Genomic DNA, 27546 nt, shown 5'->3' on the forward strand with positions numbered 1-27546 from the left:
TTTTATTTTGGCAAAAAAGTGAAGTTCTTTCATTTGTACTTGCCGTGGATATGTTTTGCCCTGCAAAATCTGATGTTTCTACAAAAAAATGTCCCACTTTGGGAATGTGAAAAGGTAGCAACCCTACGGTAGCATTGTTGCCTCACAGCAAGAGGTTCTCCCATTCGATTCTCAGCTGGAGTGCCTTCTGTGTGGAGTCTGCGTAGAATTAGCGTGCCTTCACTGAAGGTTGGGCACTGAGCTGGCACCTCGGCACCCGTAAAAAAAAAAAAAATAAAAAATCTACTGCCAATCATTAGCGGACCGGAGTTCTGCTGTGTTGACCCCTAACTGAGAAAAGCCAAAAGAAGAAGAAGAACAACAACAGAGTGAAGTATCTAACAGCATTATCTTCTGCAGCTGTTCTTCAAGTGAGCCCTTCAGCTGTTAATTCCTTTGCCTAAGGTTAAGGAAGCTTTAACTAAAGTTTGCAAAATACCTTTCTGATATCAGAAACGTGTTTAATATGCTTTTCTTTTTCTTGTTTTGCATTGCAGTTGTAACATTCCATTCACTGCAAGTGTAAGCGGCTTTCTTTCTACAATTTTTATTCTAAATATTCTTTTTACCTTCTTCCCACTTGAAATTTTCCCCTTGTACAGTTTTTCAAAATATACTTTTTTGTAAATACCGTTTGCTAAATGTTCTGTTTGTTGGAAATCATTTCCTTTTTTTACATTGTACTTGTATGATTGCTGTTAGACCTAAATACAAAACTATTCTGTTTTTTTCTACTATGTAATATATTGTTGGAAAAAATGTGGAGCTTTCCCCCCAGATATCTGCTAAAAACCAGCCCCTGAGACCACTCAGTTTGTTCTGACTGAAAATATAATTAACATGGAAACCCAACATACTGATCAGACCACTTGACACAGACAGCAGCAACAAGGAGTATTTGCACAACATCTGTCACTGTCTTATTACTGGGGTATTAGAATGGAACAATGTCAGTATTATGACACATGCTAAGTACTCATATGGCCAACATGTTCAACTAGATGCAGCATGATATATGAGAACTATGTAAACTGCAGTATGCACATACATGACATTAGTGTCACAAAATTATTGGAAATTTGGAACCAGAATCACTAGCAATGGTGTGTGTCTTGCTTGCAGCAGGTCATGTAGGGGTACTGGGAGCCACATCCACAAACCATGGCAAGCAGGAACAGCCATGTGAGAGAGATCTAGTGACACAGTGGCATATGCAACAACTTACAAAGGTGTGGTACATCATGCGAAATAAATTATACATTCATGTGCACTGTGTGTGTGTGTGTGTGTGTGTGTGTGTGTGTGTGTGTGTGTACCATGTACATTGTATTTGAGAAACATATTGTTTGCAACTGACCAACAACTGATACATATTAAAAGATTAAGTGATTCCAGAACTTGTTGTTAGACATGGATAAGGCCTTGATGTTTAAAGACGTGTGTATCGGGTCAATATCTGCAGTATATTTTCAATTGTATGCACTTCTTGACAGAAAATCCCTGAAAACGTAATATGGAGCTTACATGTATAATGGAGTCATTCCAAAGTGGTGCTATAATTCTTATACCATGAGCCATATAATCACATAGTCCATATTCGTAATTTCATCTCTAGGGAGTTACAGCACTTCTCATTTCTTATAGTACTGTATACTTATGGTGCACACAGTACATGTCCAAGATCATGGCTCACAGAATGGATTACGTCTACTGTCACCATTGTTGTACAGTCATGCCAAGGCCATGTCCCATGAAACAGCCATCACGCAGAATTCCCTGTCAATGTGATGTGTAATTAAGTTTTATGTAGCATCTACTTAGGCCCTTGGCTTATAAGACTAATGACACAGAGAAGCCACCAGTCATCCACTAAATGCATCCAGGAGTATGGTGGTCTGGGAAGGATGAAGCACAGAAATCACCATGTATATGATATATAATCAAGGTGCTGTATACACTTTAGACATCCTGAATCATGAACCAAATAATGGACGGCATACAGAAGTCGCATTCAGCCCATTATGTTCAAGAAATTATGAATGCAAGACCATATGACATATGCACAGAGATCACCCACAATGCATAATGCAGTCTTGATGTGCTCACATTACACATCCAGAATCATTAACTATATAGTACATGGCACACAGGGGTCACAGGTTCTTGAAGTATGCCCATCCAAGACCAAATCATAGAGGGCATATGATGCACAGAGTTCACCAGCAGTGTTTTGCTTTTCTAAGATTTGCTCAATGAATACTTAAAGCAGTAAATCAAAGGAATTTTGGGACACAGAGATTTACAATAATGTACCATGTGACGGATGCACATAACATGAACCCAGGACTACAGTGTACAGCGCTCATCAGAGACTGTGGGTAAAGTTTAGTGGGTGCACAGGCATCACCAGTGGTGAGCATCCTGAGAGACAGACATAACATTCACCTAGTAGTACCATCTAAAGGAAAATGAATATATCTAAACTGCTAGGACTATTCATCAGGAAAGAAATGTACACAAATCAGTGCTGTTGTGCACTGATAACATTCACCTGCATATAAAGTGTCAAGCCAGAAGGATAGTAAACACCCAAGACCACATGGTGGAGTCAAAAGAATCACCACAGCAAAAGAGCCCAGATTTTTCTTTTCTTGTTTAGGAACATTTTATATTTTTATATTGTATAATATTATTAATACTTTTCCTTCCTGTGTTTCTGTATTGTGCATTATACTACCTTTTTTATTTGTCATGATATCCTGGGTAGTGGCCAGAAAGGGTCTTGTATTAACCTGCCCTGCTAACAAACAATAAATACAGTTCTATAATAATTTATGGTATTATTATCTACATGGGTTACATTAATACTAGTTTGTTTGTGGGATTCAATAAATTTCTTTATTTGAAATCCCTACAAGTCAAATATTATTGCTGCAGTTTATTGATACTGTAGAACATTTGGGGTAAGGCAGAATTTCCAATTACACCAGAGGCTGAGCACTCTAAGTGGTATATTTAGAGAGAGAGAGAGATGGGTTGTAGCAGGGAATTGTTCTTGTGCAAAATGATTTTGTTTATGTTAGTAGTAAAAGTATGCTTTAAAAGTCGGCATCTGTCAATGTGCACTCCAGTCTGTCAGAGTTTTCCTGTGTGATCACAGTAAGGTCAATTAGTTAATATTAATCCATTATTCAATAATATAATTAAGTTAAACATGTTGTAGGCTTTGCCTAAGTGCTGGTATATGAAGTCAGTCTGTTTTTATGTATGACTTTTGATTGTTCCCTGCTTTTAGGAAGGTTTCATGTCATTAGTCCTCCTGACTTAAGTACTGCTTCCGTATTGTATTAAAATTTTTATTTAGTGTTCAAATCATTCTAGAAGTGAAATGGAATTTATTGACCCTGGTATGACACCTCTATCTCTGACTGACAGAGACGGCCATTAAATCACCATCTTAAAATAACCTCTAATGCACAATAACTCATGGGATACATTTGGGTTGCATGGCAAGGATTATAAAGGCCTCAAAGACTGTTAGCCTAGTATACAGCTGTGACTATGAAGGTCTTTAGACCAATGTACTCATCAGGTTTTCAAATATATGAATTAAATAAATAAATTCCGTACACAATGCCAAATTAAAAAATGGATATAGCTTCATTGCTTGTAATGATGTCAGATATAATGTCATCGGCCTTGATAAACAAAACTCTGTAGCTGTCTTTTTTACTTTCATATGGCAAGTCAGATTGAATACTAGCATCCAATTTAGAAATGGAATCCATTAAATTAAGCCTTTTTCTATTATTGTCCCTTATTAAAACCTGTAACAGTTCACAGCCATGTCTATTGAAAAGTTTGAGTAACTCATGATACAAGTCTTGGTCCTGCTCCAAACCTGTAGGATATGTAAGCCTTTGGGAATCCATTCATGCTTTAAGCACTCTCTCAAATAGCTGTTTTCAAACTGCAAGTTTCTGTATTTTAAAGTATAGTCCTGCAAAGATTTAAGTTGTCTATCCATGGCTTAGTTTAATATATTCCAGTTCTAAACTGGATGTTAGTATTCAATTGGACTTGCTATTTGAAAATAAAAAAGATGACTGTAGAGCTTTATTTGTCAAGGTAGATAACATTATATCTAACCTTAGGGCTAAAAAAGCAAAAAAAAAAAAAACTATTAAGGGACAAATGAGACTAAGAGACATACCCAACCCCCCCCCCCATTAATCATATTGATGTCAACAGTATTTTGAATGTCAACAACAATGCTTTCCGTAATCACATAGTCAGTGGTACCCCTGAATATGGCAAATGATGGAAGAGGTAGACTCTTTAGAATTTCTCCCTCTGAGGAGATTAGAAAGATTATTTGGTTTATAAAGTTTATTGACCACCAAACCAAGGGGGTACTAAAAAGTACCCATGACTATACAAGGATTCATGAGATTTTCTTTCTAAAGTTACAAATGATTTATACACCAATGATTTAATTTTTGTTACCACTGATATACAAGATCTTTTTTTCTATAATTCCTAATGAAAAGGGACTTTAGTGGTTCTATGAATTCCTTTGTTCTAATTCTGACCTAGAACATATAAGAATTTTTACCTTAAGGACCCTCGTGGAAGCGGTCCTAGAAAATAATTTCATCACCTTTGAGAATCAGCTTTTTAGACAGACCAGTGGTGCTGCAATGGGGGCAGCTTGAACCCTTATTTTTGCCAGTGTTGTGTTAGCCCATTGTGAAAAACACATTTTTGTTCACCTCTGTGTTCAGAAGTTGCTGGACACTGTTTACTATCAAAAGGACGAAAATCACATCCACAAACAGTGATTTCCACGACAAATAACATCGACTCATAAATATGAAGTAGGTTGAATGATCGACGCAGCAACATTGACAAATTCTGTTGACCTTAAGGTGGAACTCTGCCATTGACATATATGCTGTAACTCCCTGCCCATGTACGTCCTTCTAAACGGACGTACAAATGAACGTCAACATTCCGACAGTCGCTCTTACCATGGTCGAGGAGGTGGCTGTCGAGCATGTTACTGTCGTGCTTTTGATGGTAAACTGCTGGACACTATACAGTTATGGATGACATTGTCATTTTCTGGACTGATACAAGGGCTACATTAGACTGATTTTTCCAGTACTTGCATTGTACAACACATTTTTTTAAATTTACTATGGAAGTACAAGTTGACAAGCTGAATTATTTAGATATTACCATTGCAAAGACTTGCAATGTATAGAAACTCACACAAGTTTGAGTCTACATTATATAGAAAGCCCACTCATTCCAACTCACTGTTACACTTCAGTAGTTGACACCCCTTTATCAAAAGACGTCCTTAGTGAAGGGACAATGTGTGAGACTAGCCCAGATGGTATCCAATGACCTCACATTTCAGGATGAATGTGATAAATTTAAAGGCATGTTAGTAAGGAGAGGGTACCCTGATCTCTTTCTAAGTGATATTTATAATGAGGTGACAAAGAAAAGTAATCTAGGCCATTTTACACTGTTGCTTGGTACAGCCAGTAGAGGTCAATTTATAACTATCGATAGTGATTCATCTACAGGGGAAAGCCAAGGCCAATACCAGACAGCCCTAGTGTGACCTTTCAACTTACACTTTTACAGCATTCATTCTATAATACAAAAAAACTGGAGCATTTTTGGGGTCGACCAAGTACATATTAGATTCGATGTGTGAAACCAAAAATTATTTACAAAAAAGACATTTGTTAAAAATGCTACTTGAAAGACCCTACCTCTTTACAATGAGGGAATGGTTAATTGTGGATACTGCCCACAGTGCCATTACATTATAGAAGGGACTAGTTTGCACTTGATGTGTTTTGGGAAAATTAAGTTAAATCACACATACTACTGTAATAGTAAGGGAGTCATACATGTTGCAGAGTCAATCTTTAGAATGTTTTTATATAGATAAAACAAAAAGGGCTTTGAGATCTAGAATATATCAACACCAATATGACATCCACAAAAAGGGTAGAGAAATGTCTTGTTCAAACATATTAAAGAACATTCCTCTCATTCCTTTAATTTTTTTTTTATTGAAATATGTTAATTTATGTCGGGGGGGGGGTGTGCCTTCAGATAGCTTCCTTAAGTACAAAGAACATGGGTGGCAGCTGACCGTAGAAATCAAGTTGGAAGTTATTTGGAATAATTAGTAAGCTAAATAAATGCTTTCTGTGCTTTAGATTTTATTTTTATTACTTATTTTGTGATTTTACCAAAGGATGTTTTTGCTGACCAACATATTGATGCCTTGTTGGTATGTGTACATGACTGCTGAAGGTAATGTTACAGAATTTGTTTTATAATATCTAGGGCAAATTTATGTGGGTTAGTGAATACAGTATCTCTGACTTCTCATAATTATATCATTTTTTTGCAAAACAGTTCCATTATTAAGATTTTAGAAGCATAGTTTAGCTATGAATGAGACTTACTCTTCCCTTAGGCTAAAGATGATGGTTCCATGATCTATGTTTATTACAAAGGTTTTTTCCAAAAACAGAAAGGACCAACTTTGTCCAAGATGGATTTCATCCTGTTTGTAATTGTTAATATTTGGGGATCTTTATTTGATGATGAAGTCAATGTTTAGGTAGTTAGAATCCTCCCCTAAGGCTGTATTTCCATTGATTTTGTATACCAGAGTTATGTTAGGAAATCCTTAAACTCTGTACAGGGAAATAAGTTGTGCACAGTAGATTCCAATAATGTATTAATTACCACTAATTTCTATTATTGTGAGAGAAATTTGTCTTAAATGTACTTTTAGACTTTGATATTAGTTGTTTTTTCATGAATATTGACTCATAAATACTTACACCTATATCAGAGTTTAGCAACAATGGAGGTAGGTATTAACTAGAATTTGTAAAACACATTTTGAAACTTTAAAGGAGGTTTCATTAATTGTACAAATATCAATGCCCTCTAAGCTTATAAGTCTCCCATTTTATTGTTGAAGCTACTATTGTTTAACAAAGCCACTTTTGACTCTATATTTTTTAAATTGTTCATGCTCTTATTTTAGAATTTGAATACATCAGAATAGTCTCTCTCTGTTATAAATGTTTCTTTCCTGTACTGTTACTCACCAAAGAGATAGGCAGCATTCATTGGTACAAGATACCTAGTGGGTTTTATCTCTCGCTTTAAACTGAAAATCACTGAATTCCCCTTCTTCTGATACCATACCAGTAGCTGCTGACTTGAATGCTTAAATTTTGGCATATTATCCAGGTATCATTTGAGTTGATAGGATGATTATGCTAAGCTGATGTGCTTCTGTTCACATTATTCACTCTGCTGGGCATTGTAGGGAGTTTGTAAAACTGTGTTTGCTCTATGCGCAATGGAATCACCAGCGATTAGAACATTTCTGGGATTTTCTGGTCACATTATCTGTCACTATATACGCTTGGTTTAGTTATAACTTCATGTATTTTGTAATTATTGAAATGCCTCTGATGCCATGTTATTGTGACTGATTTACTGTGGTCAGTAAGAGGACTGGGTAAGGAATCGCATGTATGAATGTTCTGGTTTTGTTGATCTGAGTTTTTGATGCACATGTGAAGCTTCTCTGGGTGCATTCTTCAGATCCCCTACATATGTTAAGAATGGGTGTGTGCATGTTCACAAGGTAAGACTCCTATGATTTCATTTAAGCAAATTACCCATACTCTGTTTATGGCTACTTTGCTGAATTGTACTTCTTCTTCTTTCGGCTTTTCCTGGTTAGGGGTTGCCCCAGCGGATCACCTGTCTGCTCATGACTGGCAGTGAAGTTTTACGGTGTCGAGTTACCAGTCCGCCACCCAACCTTCCACAGAAGGCACACACATGCATGCACTCACAACTAGGGCCAGTTTAGAGTGTCCAATCCCCCTACAGCATGTCTTTGGGATGTGGGAGGAAACCGGAGCACCCAGAGGAAACCTACGCAACCACAGGGAGGACATGCAGACTCCGCACAGAAGGCACCCCAGCCAAGGATCGAACCGGAGAACCTGTTGCTGTGAGGTGGCAATGCTAACCACAGCACCACTGTGGCTGCCTATGTACTGCAATTAAATGGAGATTTTAGAAAGATGCAAAAAACAGATTAAATCTGTATTCCCTGGAGTTTGTAAGTAATGTGTGTGTGTTTGTGAAGCTATGACTGGGCAGGTAACTGAAGTTCACTTACTTTAAGGGACTGGCCTAGACAATGCTATCTTGTAGCAATCACTAGTAGAAGCAGAATAAGATAGGAGCATGTAGGGCTCTTCGGGTTGCACTAATATAAGGTGTAAAGTGTAGGAAATTCAAGAGCCACACAACTGAAGATTCATAAGGACCAGGAAGGTGAAACATAGGAAGCCATTTTTTTACTCTAACAGAAAAGTGTTTTGTCAAGCATCTCAACAAGACCTTGACGTTGTTGAGTTTTTTAGTAGGCAGCATCTTTGTATTTGTAATCATAGCTCCGTCACTGCTGCCCACACCCTTCAAGCCATTTCCTCATCAACATGCTGCTCTTCACACACTTCCTTATATTACTGTCGCCTTCAAGCTACGCCCGTATCATTTTCAATTTATGAGGAAGACCATACCCAGAAATTCCAATCTTATCTTAATGCAGATGTTTACGCAGTTTTCAATCCTTTATCCAGAATTTTGCAGTCTAAGCGTTTTCTCAAGCAACTGCATGATCGTGGTAACTGTTGCATTCAGACTGAGCTAGCCACCCAGTGGTGTGAACACTGGCTGTAAATTATTGTCAGTGCTGATATGACACAGCAACCCGATGTGCAAAAATGGTAAAAAGGGGTTGTAGATGGATGGGTGGATTATTATTATAGATATAATTCTTTTACAGCAGGTTAGGGGTTTCGACCTTTGTTACCCAAATAACTGTCAGATCAGATGACTGCAAACTAGGAACCATAGTCAAGTCCCCAAATGATGTGGACATCCTACAGAAGGGCCTCACTTAGACAGATGCCTGGTGTCAGAGCCATGGCCTCAAGCTCAATGCCAAAAAGTGCAGTGTTATCCCCTTTGGTAAAAACTCTGTACCCATGAACTACCACATAGGCAGCAATCTACTTAACACCGAATGCATGATAAGAGAACTTGGGACCCAGGTGGACAGTAGTCTGTCCTTTGATAGTCACATCGCCACAGTAGTCAGGAAGTTCTTCTACGTGGCACACCTCATCATAAAAGGGTTCTCATCCAGGAAAAAAGAGGTAATTGTTCCCCTCTACTCGTCACTCATTAGACCCATTATAGAGTACAACGCCCCTTTTGGAATGTACCTCACAAGACATCTGCAGCAGCTGGAAAGGCCACAGAAGTACTTCACAAATAGGATTACTGGCCTCAAACAAATGCCCTACACTGACTGCCTCAAAAAACTCCAGCTTTACTTCGTAGCATATCGCCTACTCCGAGGTGATCTCTGCCTAACATACAAAGCTATGTCAAACCCAGAGCTGCTGGACATGCTACACCTAAAGAAATCCCAATCCCTCCGAGCTACACGCTCTAGGGACCTAAACCTTGTCACCACAATAAACAGGACATGCTGGAGGGATAGATTCCTGTCCCAGAGACTTCCTATACTCTGGAACAAGCTACCCATCTATGTCAAGTAAAGTTCTTCATTAGCACTCTTCAAGAAAAATCTTGATGAGTGGATGGGAAATAGGAAATACACCCTAGGGATCACATCTGTGTCTCTGCTGGACAGTGGCACAGGAAAATAACTTTCTTGGGTGGCGTAAACTATGGTACCTTTCTGGCTAGGCTTACATAGGCCCTTGAGCCGATAGCCTAGTACCTACCTATGAACCTATGTACATTTTTGTCTACTCTTAATATAGGATTGTATGGTTTAGACAATGCTAGAATTCTGACTTAATATTAATGGTCAACAAATCTGATGAACCTATATTTAAGATATCTGGGCAGTGTAAGCTTGTTTATTGGTGAGCCATGATGGAGTATTGCCATTTTTCAAATTGTGCATGATTCAAACAGGAGCTGCTTGCTCCTTTCCTTTAAGTAATTACAGATTTTCTTGCAATACTATGGAGGTTGGTATATCTAGTTAATGAGGTTCAAAGGGCTTTTAACTCCATTAATCAGACTGATTGGCGTAAGCTCTTATGTTCACTGCCTGTGTTATGAAACTTTCTTCCCTTATGTTTGAATGTAAGAAGTGTCACATTTTCATGTCAGACTGTCTAATCTGATAGGTGCTGCATGTCTGAGTATTGGTGCCATAGTATCAAGATAAAAAAAGGTACAAGTGGTACATTAGATTCTGGCATTTGTTCTTGTTTATATGTACGTGCTTCGATTTTTATCTTCTTTATCTATATGTGGCAGCTGCATTCACTCATATACCACTTAATACTATAAGCAAATAATAATGAAAAAACGCTAGATGTTGCCATTGTCTTCTTTCCTTCTTTTGCTAAACGTTACTTTGTAGCTCTGACAGGACAAATATAGTGACAAATTTCATGTTTGCCATTTCTTCAGAAAGTTTTACCAGTTTGTCATGCCTCACCTGAGGTCAGCCTCAGTCCATCTTTTAGTCACACCTCAGTCTTGTTGCAGTTTGTATCGATCGATTCATTTTCACAAACACTTGACCATGACAGGCAATACCCCATTCATAATGAATATCAATGAATGCAGATTGTTCCACACCAGGAATTGTGGTCCATTTCAGCCAAACAGCATCTTAGAAGGCATAACTTACCTGATAGATTAATACTGTTTAACCCATGTAGCAGGTTATTTAAATACAGTAAATTCCCCTTGATTACGGTAAGAAAATTACTGCCCACAACACTACAAAACAGACAAAGAAGAGCCATGTTTGCCTTATAGTAATAAATAAAAAATAGCAGTAACTAAAGAAGTGAATGATTAACATAGACCTTTGTCATCCAACGTCAGCTTTATATTGTACATATTGCATGAGTAATTAAAAAATCATTTGTTGTTCAGTGTGTTAACTGCATGATTGTAACCGTTATTCCTTGTCAGGTGCCAGCTCAGTTACTTATATATTGATTGTGTGATTGCCACAGTCATTCATTATCCACCACCAGCTTTATTGTATATATGTTTGTGGTTTGATTATGACAATCATTCTTTGTCCAGTGTTAATCCTGTCATACTAGAGTGCCATTTTAATAGAAAAGTCAATGGGCAATAAAGTATAGTCTTAAAATTCAACAATAAGCTGCACTGTGCTCTTACATAAAAAAGTACATAAATTATGAAAAATGCAGTGCCACATTCTCCCACAACACATGTAGAAGTAAAACTGTCACAAACATAGAAGAAAGGTCCCACGTTGAGATGTAATATACGCCTCATTCTTTCAATGACAAGCTATGGCAACAGACTCTCAAAATGTAATGAATTAAAATATTTAAAATGCAAAAGTAAAAAAAAAAAATACTACCGAGTTTTCCATTTTCTGAGTATGGCAGTATTTGCAGATGCTCATGCCTACTACGCAAACATTATGAAAGTTTTAAGAGTAAACAACACAAAGAATACCCAGAAAAAAGAGTAGCCAGTAGCAAGAGTTTCTACTTTTCATTTTTGTTTTTAATTCCGAAAGTTACACAAACCAGTCTTGGAGAGTAAATGTTTTGAAACAGTATCAGTATACCTGCCAATCAGGCAAGACTCTATCCTTCCCATGTGTTTCACCTCTTAGGCTTCTCCTTCAGGATTTAATTTTGCTTATTGGGAGTAAGTGTCTGTATAACACACACAGCCAGCAGGTATTATCACTATAAGACTACACTACTGTAAACACATGGAAGCAGGTCTATAATAAATGCCATCCTGACTACTCTGCCTGTTGCTTCACGTATGCAGTTGATATCTGTGGCGACGTCTGGCTACTGAGTACTAATTTTTTCATACTGCTTGTGTGACCTCTTAAGGCAGTCACTAACAAAGATATAGGTCAGACATAATAGCTGAGGAAAGCTGGTAATTTTTTTGTCCAGCGCTTTGAATTTTTCTGACAAATACATGAGAAATAAAGACACATAAAATGTTACACCTCTGGTATTAAAAGGAAATTTTTCAAGTCCTGTTTCATCTTTTGCATCTGCCTTTAAAAGATATAGTAATTTTAAAATGTGAGATCATAGTAAGATCCTTAGATTTCTGACTCCATTAATTCTGGAAATACAAAAATGCTTAATAAAAATATCATAAAACAACACAGTTTTAGTTCACTAGTTCCTAGCCAAGTTGAAAGGCTGATGTCTGTGTTCTGCAGTCCGGGCTTGAAGAAGCCACATGTACACACATCCATGCTCCTGTCAGTAGTTTGAGAATGTCATTAAGTTCCACACCAGTGATCTTAAAGTAGTATAGCATGCAGTTTGGCACCGATGGGGGCCTCTTTAATTAGTTATCAGTTCCAGGCACCTGTTGTGCTGAGGACAGGGAAATGAAATGATGCCATAACAATTAGCGTGTGTCATCTTCACTCTAAAGCCATCTAACTTCTCTGTATAATGCAGATAGTTTGCAATAAAAATTAGCACAGAATCCAATGCTAATTGCTTGGTTTAGAAATGTAACATCAAGTACTGCATAATGTGACCATTGAAAACATAAACCACACCTTTGAGCAGGTAATTTCCCTTCATATAATCTGAAATTTACTTTTCTCAAATACACTTGAAAATCTAGTAACATACCATACCATATTTGCAGTTATTACATTATACATACTTTTGTTTATTAAACTACAGACACCCCCACTGAATTCCAACATGCTAGTGTGAATCTACATATTATAATCACAGTTTTTCCTAATAATGCACAAATTACTTTTATCAAAGACTCAAAGTAAAAACATAATTTCCACCGACTGCCTGCTCCCTGAATACTTAGCATTTTATGGGTGCATGGAACCAATGTACTGCATGCTTATGTCCTTATCTAACTTACAATATTATAAGGAAAATAGTCACAGCTGCATGAAAACCTTGCATGTGTTATAGGATTTATGGACATCATCTGTTCTTCATTTGTATGAATTATTGCAGAATGATTTTCCAACAATAAGAGAGCTGTTCTTGGTATGAAATTGATATCCTCACTGGATTAGCTGTAATGCTACCTGAACTTTAGATGCATAATAGGGGAAAAAAACTGAAATGCTAGTATAACAAATGAAACATTTTCATACTGATTTTTCTAATGGAATAGTTGATTGTCATGATTGGTAAATCTTTTCCCAATAAATAGCTTCACCCATGTTTTGTCAAGAATCAAGTAGTTGCATTTTAAGCTGCACAAAACAAATAAGTCAAAGCTTCAAGTTATATATACACAAGCGCACACATGTGTGTGTGTGTGTGTGTGTGTGTGTGTGTGTGTGTATATGTATATATACATATATATAGTTTACCTTCATTTGCCAGAATGGCATGCGCTTGAATAATCGCATGCTCGAACTTCAGCGAAATGTTGGAATGCTGAAGTGTGGTATACCCGACATAAACACTGAACCTTGAAACTCCCTACCCCTCTGGACCTAGGAACAACAGTTAACATGGGTCCAGAAGGGGGCAAGATTGGTGAATTGGGAATGTCGATGTTTGGCATTCCTGCCATTCGGGATGTTTGATGTCACACAGGTAGACTCAAGTGCATGCCATTCTGGCAAATAAAGGTAAACCACATATATGTATAAAATGCATTTTTGCAGGTGGAACAACCACCAACTGCACCCATTTATGGGGGGGGGGGGGATTGCCTCTTATACTCACTTCTGTAACTAACTCTATGGTTATACAGCTGCGTAGAGGAAAGAAAAGACCAAACAGGTTTCACCACTGCTAGCATGCCAATAGATACAGCACTCCTGGAAATTAATGCAACCAGAGAACCAAAAGACTAAAATATCACAAGTTAAAACTTATCTAATTTTCAACATTTGGCCAAGCTCCGTGAAGTTGTATACACGGGTATTGAAATGATGACTTCCCTAAATTACAGGAAACAATCCAGGCTTCCTAAAATTGGTATGTAAGTGGAATCTAAGGTTTGGTATATATCAAAGAACTCCTTAGACTGAGTGATAATGATGCCATTGAGTGTTTATAGAGGTGGACTATAAATAGTTATTTCTGAGGTTGGTATCTGTCAAAGAAAGTTCTTTGCCCTGCATAAGCGTTTTTCCTTACAGATCTGTATACTACAAAGACTGACATTAAAATAATTACTCTTAACCAAAAAAAAACATAACAATGTAATTTAAACAGTCATTGAGAAGAAGCTTGGAGGGTAGGAAAGGTATGTTGTCAGAAATATTAATTGAAGGGGTTATTGAATAAATTAGTCAATTTTTATAAAAACATGAGCTGCTGTCAGTTTTTATAAAAACATTAGCTGTTATCAGTTTTTCTAAAAACCTGTGCTTTTGTGTCACAATCTCACTATTTAACCCTGGAAAATATGATACAAAAGAGATGTTTTGCAGATTTTGTTGTAATAATTTGATATAAGTCTTGAGAAGGAGCAGATAAATATATAAGGGAAATTATGAGAATGATGGAGATGTGAAATGAAATTTGAAAAGAATGTGACGTTTGTTCTCATTTTTAGTTTGTAACTTTTCTCTAGTAGTTTGTTAGTATGTGTGCAGGCGTTCTGTATAATGCTTCTATTAAATGTACACAGATATTTTCTGGAATACTAGTTCAATACTATCTAAAGTCTGACATGGAATCACTTTGCTAATAAAAGAAGTTCATAAAAAAGGTGATCATTCTGAACTGAATTTCTTGCATTTGTTGTTCACATATTTTATTTTTATTTATTTATTTTGTTACTGAAATCATTGCCCGTGTTTCCATCTATTGTCTTATAGTAAAGAGTGACATATATCTGAAGTATGTCCAACCAAATCCCATATTCACAAACTTTAACATATTAGTATCAGCTAGGCTGTGACAGAAGTTTTTGTTTTTAAATTCACGAATGCTCCACACTCTGCATAATCTTTATGCCATTTGTTTATACTGAGAATCTGTACTGTAGCAAGGGTGGACTAAACAGGGTACCTGCTCCATAGTACATATGTGTAGGGGACACTGAAATAATTGTGATTGCTTAACAGTTGATTTGAAATTGCTTAAAAATGTGATTGCTTAAAAACCATAAAAAATAGATATAAAGGCTAAGTTAATGTGTTTATGATCAATTAAAAGGTTTGCAATTACTAACAGACAACAGAGAGGGGTAAAAAATGGTAATGCTTCCCAGAGTGGGAGAACCTATTTCATTGATTTTTTTTTTTAGCCCCCCCCCCCCAAATGAAGAGTCCACAAAGTGCTATATAGCTGCTTGTCCAAGATTTCCAGCTGGATTACATTCAGCATCATTAAGATTAATACCATATCAATTAAGGTGTACTGATCATGCATCCCAGATACACAGTTGGGCACATGGATATTGTATCTTGTTAACAGAGTAGCAGCAGTATCTCAGTTTAGAAAGTGATGCACTGTCTAGTGTCTAGTCTAATCTGACAACTTAACTGAAAATAATAGGTAGGAGTGTGAAAAAAGTTATTCAAAATAGGGAAATGTATTTCCTACATCCACAAACACATAATTTTGAATGCCCTAAAGTATTGCTTTTCTAATTTCTACTTGCTCACTGCTCCACAATGTTTTCTTTTTTTAATTTGCATTTTCTTTAACAGTATTATAAATATAAATGTGGTTCTTGTCTGGGTTTATATAATAACCATGCTAAAATGTTGCCATTAATTCATAATAGTTGTTATATATTCTAACATGGGTGGTGGTAAATTCTGATCTGGTAGTTTTTTATAAGCACCAAGTTAGAGTAGCATCTTTTAGACAGATGGTTGAAGTTCCCTTGGAAATTTGTGCACAGAATAAAACAATTCATTCATTAATCGAGCAATATAGAAATCATCGCTTCAGTGTGTGATACAAACCATACTAGTTTTTGGTCTTTCACTGTGCCATATTTTTCAGCTGTACATTTTTATCACACAATTGCTGCAGCTCAGCTCCTCCAGAAAACAACTTTCAGCATTGAGAGCCACGTCCCTACCTCCGGCACCACTGAAACTGTATTGTAAGAATAATTAACTTTGGTTGATGTTTTATATATTCTTTTTTGCATTTTTACACCTCACTTCCAAAAAGGAAAATGCACATTCCAGTTGTGTGTGCTTTACGTAGTTATTTGTTTTATATTAAAGTTAAGTTCACTTAAGTAGAAAATGTAAGAATATCCTACAGACTGTCAATTTTAATGCACTATGTACTGTCTAAGTGCTTTGGTATCTTACACAGATCAGTAATTCTGTCAAATTCAGAAATAGTACACTGTCTATACAGGTATTCGTTTAAGAAATGCTTTTTTTCTGCTGTGAGAACATGTTTTCTGTCAACAGATGATGTCAAGTGTGAAATATTTCATAGCAGTTTCATGCCTGTTTAGCGGGTACCCAGGGGGAATTTATAGCTGATTTGAAAGGGGAAAAAAACAAGTGAATGGAGTGATGTACAGCTACATGGAAACTGCATGAATAAAATACATTGTTAATTTCTTTTATTTCTGTAAAACTTTAAATGCATTTTACTTGTGAATTAAAACAGTATTTTTTTGTCCTGATAGTGGGAAAATTACACTGCAAACTAAGTTGGAAAAGTCTGTTCTTGCTGCGAATTGTATCCCAAGGTAGAAATATTGCCTGTCCTTATCAATTTTATGCTCCAGTGACTGTACCTTTTTGTAATGGTGTGTCCAACGTGTTATTTGTTTTCTAGGGAAAATAAACAAGAAAATGGTACATATCCTGACATTTTATTAGCGTCATTTGTGTCTCTTCTTGCTCAGAGACGGTAGTGTAAGAAATATATTCAATAAAAAGTCTCACATTGGGTGGTTATAATGGAAATCCTCAACATCATTTGTAGTTGAAATATTTTAGTTTTTCCCTAGAGGCTGTTTGCTTCTATTTCTTCCGATACAATAACAAATGCTTATGCAAGTGCTTAATATGCAAGTCATCTAGCACTGTTAGCAAAGTCAGTACTTTGTGGGCAGGCGTTTCACTGGCTGAACCCCTCTTAACTCATCATTCACTAGTAGAACAAGGCAGGCTCCCATGACTGAGCAGCTGCCAAGTGACCAGGGTGGTCAGAATAGCTGGACAGAAAGAGATGGAGACTAGCGGTGGGTACTGTGAGAAGATTCTTTGAGACCTGTCAAGCATGAGATGTTGCATGCAAGGAGCAAACCCCACTGAAAATGCAACATAGCTGGATGGTGTGCAGACAGTTTTGGCCTGCCAAAAAAAATAGCTGTGCAAGATTTGACCAGTGATGAGACAGCATGGCTTCAGCAATGCATATATAAATTGGATTCCAAAGACAACCACAAGGCATTCTATAGTTATGTCAAGAATCTAAATGGCAATGCTCAGATCTGCTCTAAGCTACAACAGAATGGTATTAAATATACTGATCCCAAGGATATTGCCAATATCCTGGCAGATTAATTTAGTGTCAACTTCACCCCCTAAAGGGCCTATCTCAATACCAAAAGATTGCCAAATTCCGGTAATCACGGCCACACATGTAGAAACCGCACTCTCCAAAGCCAAGAATACAGCATCCATGGGACCAGATGACATCCCAGGCTGTGTACTACATGAACTACAAAATGAAATGGCACCTCACCTAAGTGTCATGTTTAATCATAGCCTCACCTCAGGCTTCATGCCCACTGAGTGGCACACAGCTACAGTTATCCCACTCCACAAGGGGGGATTGGATCCCAGGAACTACCATCCCATCAGTCTAATGAGCCTGATCTGCAAGGGCATGGAACCCATTATCATGGAACAAAGACATTGGCAACCTTCAAACACTGGACCCCACCCAGTTTGGGTTGGTGGAGTCTGATCTTGTCTCCTGAACCTGATTGACTTCTTCGAATCAGTCTCAAGAGCTGTGGACGAGGGCAAGGTGGTCCACACAGCCTATCTGGACCTCGCCAAGGCCTTTGACACCATCCCCCACTCTGGAATCATAGATAAACTTACTAAGCTGGACATAAATCCCTATGTCACTGGAAGGGTTGCCAACAGGCTTACTGACAGAACCCCGACTGTAAAAGTAGCCGACTCTAAATCCAGCTCCAGACAAGTGGAGTACCTCAGGGTTCAGTCCTGGGACCACTCTTGTTTGACATCTACTTCTCTGAAGTACAGGCCAACACTGAGGGACTCTGGCTAACAAAGTTCGCAAGTGACTGCAAACTGGGAACCATTATTGAATCCCCAATGATGTGGACATTCTACAAAAGGGCCTTACAGAAACAGATGCTTGGTGCCAGAGCCATGGGCTCAAGCTTAATGTCAAGAAATGTATAGTTATCCCCTTTGGGAAAAAAACATGTACCCATGAATTACCACATAGGTGGCAGTACACTAAACACTGAAAGTGTGATGAGAGACTTAGGGACACAGGTGGACAGTGGTCTCACCTTCGATAACCATATCACCACAACAGTCAGGAAATCCTTCTATGTGGCACACCTCATCACTAAGGGCTTTTCATCCAGAAAAAAGGAGGTCATTGTCCCACTGTAGTCATCCCTCAATAGACCCATTATAGAGTACAACGCCTCGTTTGGTATGTACCTCAAAAGACATCTGCAACAGCTGGAAAAGCTGCAGAAATACCTCACTAAAAGAATCACAGGCCTAAAGCAGATGACCTATGCTGACCATCTAAAAAAAACTCCAGCTATACTCTGTGGCATATCGTCTACTCAGAGGCAGTCTCTGCTTAACATACAAGGCCATGTCAAACCCTGAGCTGTTGGACATGCTCCACTTAAAGAAATCCCAATCCCTCATCAAACGCTCCAGGGATCTAAACCTTGTCATCACAATGAACAAAACATGCTGGAGGGATAGGTTCCTGACCCAGAGACTTCCTGTACTCTGGAATAGACTGCCATACATGTCATGCAGAGTGCCTCCTTGGCCCTCTTCAAAGGGAACCTTGATGATTGGATGGGAGATGGGAAATCCACCCCAGGGATCATGTCAGTCACCCTGCTTGACAGTGGTCCAGGGAAGTAAATATTGTGGGAAGAAATATCCAGGGAATTGTTATGGCTAGGCTTGTATAGGCCCTAGGGCAGATAGCCTAGTATCAACCTATGAATAATGAAAAATTAAAATAAAACTAATATTTCAGACCATAAGTTTTGTCCACTGTAAAAAAACTAAGGGTCATTTCATATCTGGAATATCGCCATGAAGACGTGAAGTGATGCACTCTTGTTATGATCTGCAATTGTCAACTAACATGGCTGGCTTGTATATTTTCACACTATTTGAGACTTTTGGACCATTGTACTATAAAGCATTGTTAGGTCATTGGAATGTTAACCATCAGACTGATAGTGGTACTTGGTGGACCTTCCTAAAGGACAAGCCACTGTTATGCTTCTCCTGACTGCTGGCACCTAAGTTGTATTTGTTTAAAGGCCAGTAATAAAGCAAAACTGCCCTGCTGATTGATGGCATGGCTGACAAAAGAAATTCAAAATGACTGTTCATCTTTCAGGAAGATCATACTGATCTTTGAGGAAACTGCCCTACCATACTCTATAACTGACCAATAGCTCATTGCTAAAGAATTAAGGTGTTTAATAGTAGCTTGTATAACTGAGTAATGAACTATGATTTTATTGGATAGATACAGTTTTTGATGAAGGCAATAGTAACAGAGAGAGTGTAGTGGCAGAAACTGAAAGACTGTGGGGCCATATCCTCAGGGCAATATACTCCAGAAGATAAAAGGTAATATACCAGCCTCACTGGGCCATGAAGAGGAGTGTCAAAAACACAATGCTCCATGAAAGAAGTACTTCATGAAGTGGCTTACATATTACCTACATGAAACACTTTTGAATCTGTAATCCTCATTTTAATTATCATGGGCAGTGAATTCAAGTGTGACCTCTATATCATGTTAATTATGGTGGAAATTAAGCAAACACTTGCCAAGCTATATATGCAGCTGCTTTTATTATTGTAAGGTTTTCCCTAGTGAGAACTGATTAAACATGTGAATCTCACTCCGCTAACAATTTATCTCAAGCTACTTTAACATCTTCCTTTCATTTTGTTAGATATTAATTTTGGTGCACCCCATCTGAGCATCTTTACTCCACAAGCAGCTTCTTACCTCGTTATGCTGTCATTAGACAAGTAGACTCAGGTTGTAGTATCTATGTATCAAAACAATGCAATAAGCTTCCTCTTAATATAATTAACATTGCCTACAAAGAAAGCTTCACAGTCGCTACCAAGTCTCAGCTAGTCAGTACCAATTTTATAACAGAGGGGTTACATGGGCGACCATTGCTCTACACCAATAGTCAACTCCTCCCTGGCTAGATCCAACCACAAACTAATCACCTTGGAAATCCACCGTCCCCCACCCCGCAAAGGTAACTACCATGAAAAACTTCTCCAAAGCTAACTTTGGGCTGCTAAAAACAGAGGTGGCTAACTTCACGACACCCATGCAAATGGAGAATAGATGCATGACCACTGAATCATACACCAATGCACTGTATGAACACATACACAAATGCAAAAAAAGGAAGCCAAGCTGGTGGTTCCTTGCCATAAACAAACTCTACAACAGAAGGAGAAACTGATGCGGAATAAGGTGAAGTCCCAAGACTGGAAAAACTCCCTTATCGGCCTCAACAAAAAGGTGAGATCCCTCATCAAATCCTCTAAAGCTAGCTATGAAAACAGAATTGCAGCAGATAGTAAAGACAACCACAAAGCCTTCTATAGTTATGTGAAGAATCTCCACAGCAATAACCAGATTTGCTCTGAGATACAGCACAATGGTATCTCCTATACCGAGCCAACAGATATTGCCAATAAACTGTCCAACAGATTCAGTGCCAACTTTACCCCTACCCCCCAAAAGACCAATCACAATACCAGTAGATTGCCAGGTACCCAGTATTACTGCAGCACAGGTTAAAACAGCACTGTCCAAGGCCAAGAATACAGCTTCCATGGGACTTGACAATATCCCTGGCTGTGTTCTACATGAACTACAGAGTGAACTGACACCTCACCTGTGTGCCCTGTTCATTCACAGCCTCACCTCAGGCTTTCTCCCTACCAAATGGTACATTGCTATAGTCATCCCTCTACACAAAGGAGGAGGGACTACAGACCCTGGGAACTATCACCTCATTAGCCTGACAAGTCTGATATGCAAAGCTATGGAACGCATCATCATGGACCTAATAAACAAGGATATAGAGAATCTCCAAACTCTGGATCCCACACAGTTTGGTTTTGTGAAGGGTAGATCATGTTTGCTCAACTTAGTCAACTTCTTTGAGTCATACACCCTACCTTGATCTGGCCAAAGCCTTTGATGCCATTCCCCACTTAGAAATAACAGAAAAACTCACTAAGGTAGGCATGAATCCCTATATCACTAGGTGGGTTGCAAACTGGCTCACAGATAGAACTCACAGTGTGAAAGTAGCTGTCTCCAAGTTAGACTGGCGACCAGTCACGAGTGGAGTCCCACAGGGATTGGTCCTGGGTCCTGTCCTGTTTGGTATCTACTTCTCAGAAGTCCAGGCCAACAAGAAGGGATTCTAGCTGACAAAGTTTACAGACGATTGCAAGTTGGGAGCCATTATTACCTCCCCAAATTATGTTGACATCCTACTGAAAGGCCTCACTGAGACCGACTAGCATCAGAACCATGGCCCAAACCCAGTTCCCATGAATTACCACATTGATGGTAGTCCACTGAACACAGAAGGTGTTATAAGAGATCTGGGAACACAGGTTGACAGCAACCTCTCTTTTGACCACCACATTGCCACTGGGGTCAGAAAGTCCTTCTATGTGGCACATCTCATTACTAAGTTTTGCATCCAGGAAGAAAGAGGTCATTGTCTCCATCTACTCTTCCCACATTAGTTAAATCATTGAGTATAATGCCCCATTTGGCATGTACCTCACTAGACACCTGCAACAACTGGAGAGGCCGCAAAGGTACTTCACAAAGAGGATCAGAGGATCCTAGGCCTTAAACTCTTTTCATATATGGACAGACTCAAAAAACTCCAACTATTCTGTCTCATATTGCCTACTTAGAGGCAATCTCTGCTTGACTTACAAAGCCATGTCTGACCCAGCTCTGTTAGAAATGCTACATCTAAAGAAATCTCAATCCGTCCACACCACATGCTCCAGAGACCTCAGTCTCATTACCATAATCAACAGAACGTGCTAGAGGGACAGGTTCATAACCCAGAGTGCCCATGCTATGGAATAGACTTCCCATACATGTCAAACAGAGCACCTCACTGGCTCTCTTCAAGAGAAACCTTGATGAGTGGATGGGAAATAGAAAATTCACCCCGGGGATCACTCCAGTGGCTCTGCTTGATAGAGGCAGTGGGAACTAACGTCAGGCACACCAGGGCACTTCTATGGGCTAGGCTTGTAAAAGCTCCAGAGCCATTAGCCTAGTACACATCTATAAACCTGTGAAGTACTAGACAGTATTCCAGTCTTTATTTCTCTGTTATGGTAAACTTCCATCTAATGTTGTATCATCACATATGCACAGTCCTGTTTGTTATGTCAGAATGCACATGGTTGATTTTGAGTGTAACTTGATTACATCAAACTTATTTGACCAATGTATGCAGAATATACTAAAAATGTACCACCTGCAATTCTGTTTTATTGCATATTTATTTGTGTACTAATGCATATGTGTGTGTGTGTGTGTGTGTGTGTGTGTAAATGTATGCATATGTTTGTGTTTTTGTATATAACGTGTATACTGGCTCAGTTACCAACTTTCTCAGGCATCTGAGTAAAATCAGTAGCCATGTAGCAAGGAGATATTTGCTTTTCCCTACTGTTATGTAATGTTGGAGTTGGTATTTTTAAGTAGTAGAAATGTGGGAGGTCCAGGGGGATTGCCCCCTGAAACACTGTTTTGTTATTTTTTCATATTTCTTGACATTTCAATGCATACACCATATGCATCTAATCTGTCTTCATTTTCTTATTGTCTGTTTTCTGACTTTACTGTTATCAGGCTCTTTGGAATTCCTGAGTCGTCATCTTGTGTCCCTCCAACCTTACACTGCTTTCCTGACATACTCTGTAATTCCCTCTCTCTTGGTCATTTCCTTCTTTTTGACGATTCTTTCCATAGAATCTGCTGGATATTATGCTAGTTTACTCAAGGTTTTAAACATACCATTCATAATCTTAAAAGTATTCCATCCCCCTACTCCATTGTCATTGGGTGTGGTTTGTATAGTTGCGTCTTGCTTGCATTTAGCAATTAGAATACCATATTTACTGCAATACATTTCTTTGTGTTGTATATATAATATACCAGCATCACAGTCCTGCATCTGTATTCAAAGCACAGAATCTAATTTGAATACTGTTCTGACTTTTGCTTGTATCATCTCTCTTTCATGATATACCATGAATATAGGAAAGCTGTGACAGTGCATTTTAGTATATGTCAGCATACTCAGCTGTTGCCTAATTACTTTTGACACATACATGTTTTGTTAACTTTCAAAGGAATGTCTTTATATTCTTATGTATGTACTCATTCTGCATGAATAGAAATTATATTTACATTGTGAACCTTTTCATATTACACACTGTTAAGCCTGGAGTTTTTCTTCTCAGGCCTTCATTGTAAATGGGTACTGCTCAGTTGGTCACCCTCGTCAATAAACAATAATAAAATCTGAGACCTTCGTGCAGTGACATCACACTAGACTAGGGAGAGATATTTTGGCAGTACAGGATCAACAGACTAAAATGGACAACAAAGCACTGAATTCTGACTGCTCAGCCCTTATTTGATGATCAACTACAAGCTCATGCAATGCTATTATTCATTACTGAGTGTTAGAGAATGAACAACCTGTACATTACCACCTGAAGCAGAAAAAAAGTTCTCCATCATGATGTTCATGTACAGGTAATACCCACTGAAAAACAAGTTCTCTTCTTCAAGGTGACATATTAAACTGCCGCAAAGCTCAGACAATATAAAAAAATGCTCACTTTGCTGATTAACAAGTGTAAAATTAAATAAAATAAAAAGAAAAAAATTAAGAAAAACATGTATTTGTGTATGACTGCATATGTACAGGCTTGTGTGCATGTGAAAGACAGCTCTTAAGTGTGAGATAGTGGAACAGAGACAACTTTAGAATACACAGCCCATCAGCATGAATACATTAAACAGAAGTAGGAAACTTTTAAGTGTGACATTATTGACTGACTTTAATCCTCAGTGTTTTACCAGAAAATTAATAGTACTACAAGGCACAATGAATTAAATTAAAGAAGAGGCATGGGGTAGGCAGAGTTGTAATATCCTACATTCTGTAGTTTATTTTTCATTCATTTGCTCACAGTGAATCATGTAGCTGTTTGGCGTGTGTGTGTGTGTGTGTGTGTGTGTGTGTGTGTGTGTGTGTGTGTGTGTGTGTGTGAACGGGTCTACCTGATTTAACCGAAAGCTTCAAATGCCGACAATGAGAACACCGACACCGGAAGATCGACAATGGAGAAGACCGACAGATGAAAATCCCAACGCTGAGAACACTGACATGTTAAGGTAAGTGTGCGGTACAGATGGACATTAGGGTCAGGGTGCAGGTCAGGTAAGTGTGCGATAGTGATGGACTTTAGGTTTAAGAGTGGGTTAAGTGAGTTAAGGTGCGAGTAAGGTAAATGTGCGATAGTGACAGATTTTAGGTTTAGGGGAGGATTAAGTGAGTTAGGGTGCGGGTAAGGTAAGTGTGCGATAGTGACAGACTTAAGGGTTAGGGGCAGATTAAGTGAGTGAGGGTTAGTGTGCGGGTAAGGTAAGTGTGTGATAGTGATGGACCTTAGGGTTAGGGTTTGGGTTAAGGTTAGTGCATAGATAGTTGTGTATTTAAGGTTTAGTGTAGGTTTGTAAGGTGTTTGGTGTGCTTGTGTTGTGTGTGTGTTTTTTGGAAAAGGTATTTGTTTTGTTGATTGTCGGGATTGTGGTTTGTCGGGCATGTGAAGTTTCATGTTTTTGAACTTTCGGTTTTGTGGTGTCGGTTATTTCGTTGTCAGTGTTTTGGCGTATCGGCGTTATCAGGTAGACCCATGTGAACACATTAAATACCTGCGTAACTTATATTTCAGTTGTAAAATACTTCCAACAACAATTGCATGTTACAGCTTGTTTGAAAACATAAAGTGGAGGAACTATTTTACATCATATATGGATCTACTGTGTATGACCGAACTGCCCTAATATTGAATGTAAAACACCAACAAAACTCCACCCCCCTGCACCACCTTAGTAATGGGTGCTAACCCTAACCCCACATCTCAACATTATTAAAACCTTCCTGTACAGAGAGAGAGAGACAAATAAAAAAAAAAAAGCACATGAAAAACTATTTAAGAGCCCGTTCTCTAACTGAAATAATATCCTCCAGGGTGGAATTATATGAGAAATAATGGCCCTTCCTTGGGTGAAGAGATTCTCTGCCTACAGCATCAGGCCTCATTACACCCCTGGGTGGGCCATTACTTCCACAATAACGTCTACCTTGTAAGGAGTTATTGCTAGCATAGCTTAGCATTGATCGTTTTTGAATCCTCACAGGCAGCTTAGTTTGGCCATTCCATAACAGGAATGAATTGTTCACGGGCAACTTAGTTTAAATATTTCACAAACAGGAGTGCATTGTTCTTTTTTAGATATATGCAATTTACATTTCTTAGTGTAAATAGCGCAAGTGTATGCAGAATTACAGACCTGAATGAGAATGGTTGTCTATTTAGTGTCTGTTCTTAGAAACCCCTTTTACAGAATTTTTTATCTATAAGACTGGAATTCACATTGCTGGTCTTGCAGATTTAAATCCATCTGGTTTGTTGAAATGTGGTAATGTCTCACTAAAACAGTAGTCATTTTTTATTTTATTTCTCTAAACTTTACATACAGCCAGGTTTCAGGAGCTGTATCAAAGGTATCTGACAGCTTTGCAGATGCTGAATTTTGTAGTAGGGACAGTGTGATCTTTCATATATATTATCGCAGCATTTAGGGTTGAAATTGTTTTTAGCCGACTAGTCTCACTCCATCAGTCTTCAGTCTTGTGTAGTCATGTGCATTTTATTTACTTTTAATGACCACCAATTGCTTGTAATTAATGAGACTTTTTATATTTTTCAAATCGAATAGTAGTGCTGTCTTCCTTATTTGCAGTTCATTGGTTTCATCTACAATGCAATCTTGTATTAAATTTATTTTATCCTTCTGTGGTGACTCTGTTGAGCTTTGAGAATACAAAGATACAAAAATAGGTGAATTATTGATGCCAAAGGTTTTGTTTTCATCTGGCATAATAACACTTGTGGAGAAATGTTTTCTACATGATCATTTCGTCTAACCATTTAGAAGAGTTCGTAAGGGAAATGATACTTGTCATATTTTTTCAAAACGTCTATCATCTGGGTAGTAGTAAAAGCTTTTCAGAAACTGGTCTGTAAATTAGTAAGACGCTAAGAAATCTAGAAACAAGGTATTGTAGAGCCTCTTAATTAAAACAGAAACTAGAGATAAACAGATTATTTTTACTTTGAGAAATTAGTTCATGTCTATAATGAATACTGTACAACTCCAAATGATGATCTTAGGCAAACGGCATATTCATCTTGAGAAGATCCGTATGTTTTGTATTGAGAACATTAAGTTCAAGGCATACTGTATTGGAAATATCCCAAAGAAAAGTTGATGCGTGCCTTCTTCTTCATATATTGTCAAGCCTACATCTGTTCAACATTCTTTGACTGGAATGGCAGCAAATTCAACCTGCTACACATGCCTTTGCATTTATGTTAAAAGAAAAACTGAATAACAGAAATGGGGGGGCACCCATGCAATAGACTTGCAGTATGCTTTCTTAATGGAAAACAGCTGCTCACATATATTAAAAAGCACCATTAATAATTGTTGAGCAGTTTAACATTTGTCCCTTCCCAGAGATCACATTATCTGTGCAAATACGTTGAGAAGTTGATCTGCTGTAGTCTTGAACTACCGACTATGAGAACAATATGACTACTTCATCTGCTGTTTTTTATAGCAATTTTAAGTAGCACAAGGAGATGCAGACAGGATTCCAGAATCACTACAGCAAAAATTTGTCTGTACACCTCCCAAGTCATTCCTGCTTAAATGGGAGAAAGCTTAAATGAAATCAAAACATTGCTGGTATTTGCAACTTCAGTTGTTCAAAAGAAACAGT

Source organism: Protopterus annectens, chromosome 14.part0 (genome assembly GCF_019279795.1).
Source record: "Protopterus annectens isolate FY-2018-M chromosome 14.part0, PAN1.0, whole genome shotgun sequence".
NCBI classification, from domain to species: domain Eukaryota; kingdom Metazoa; phylum Chordata; order Ceratodontiformes; family Protopteridae; genus Protopterus; species Protopterus annectens.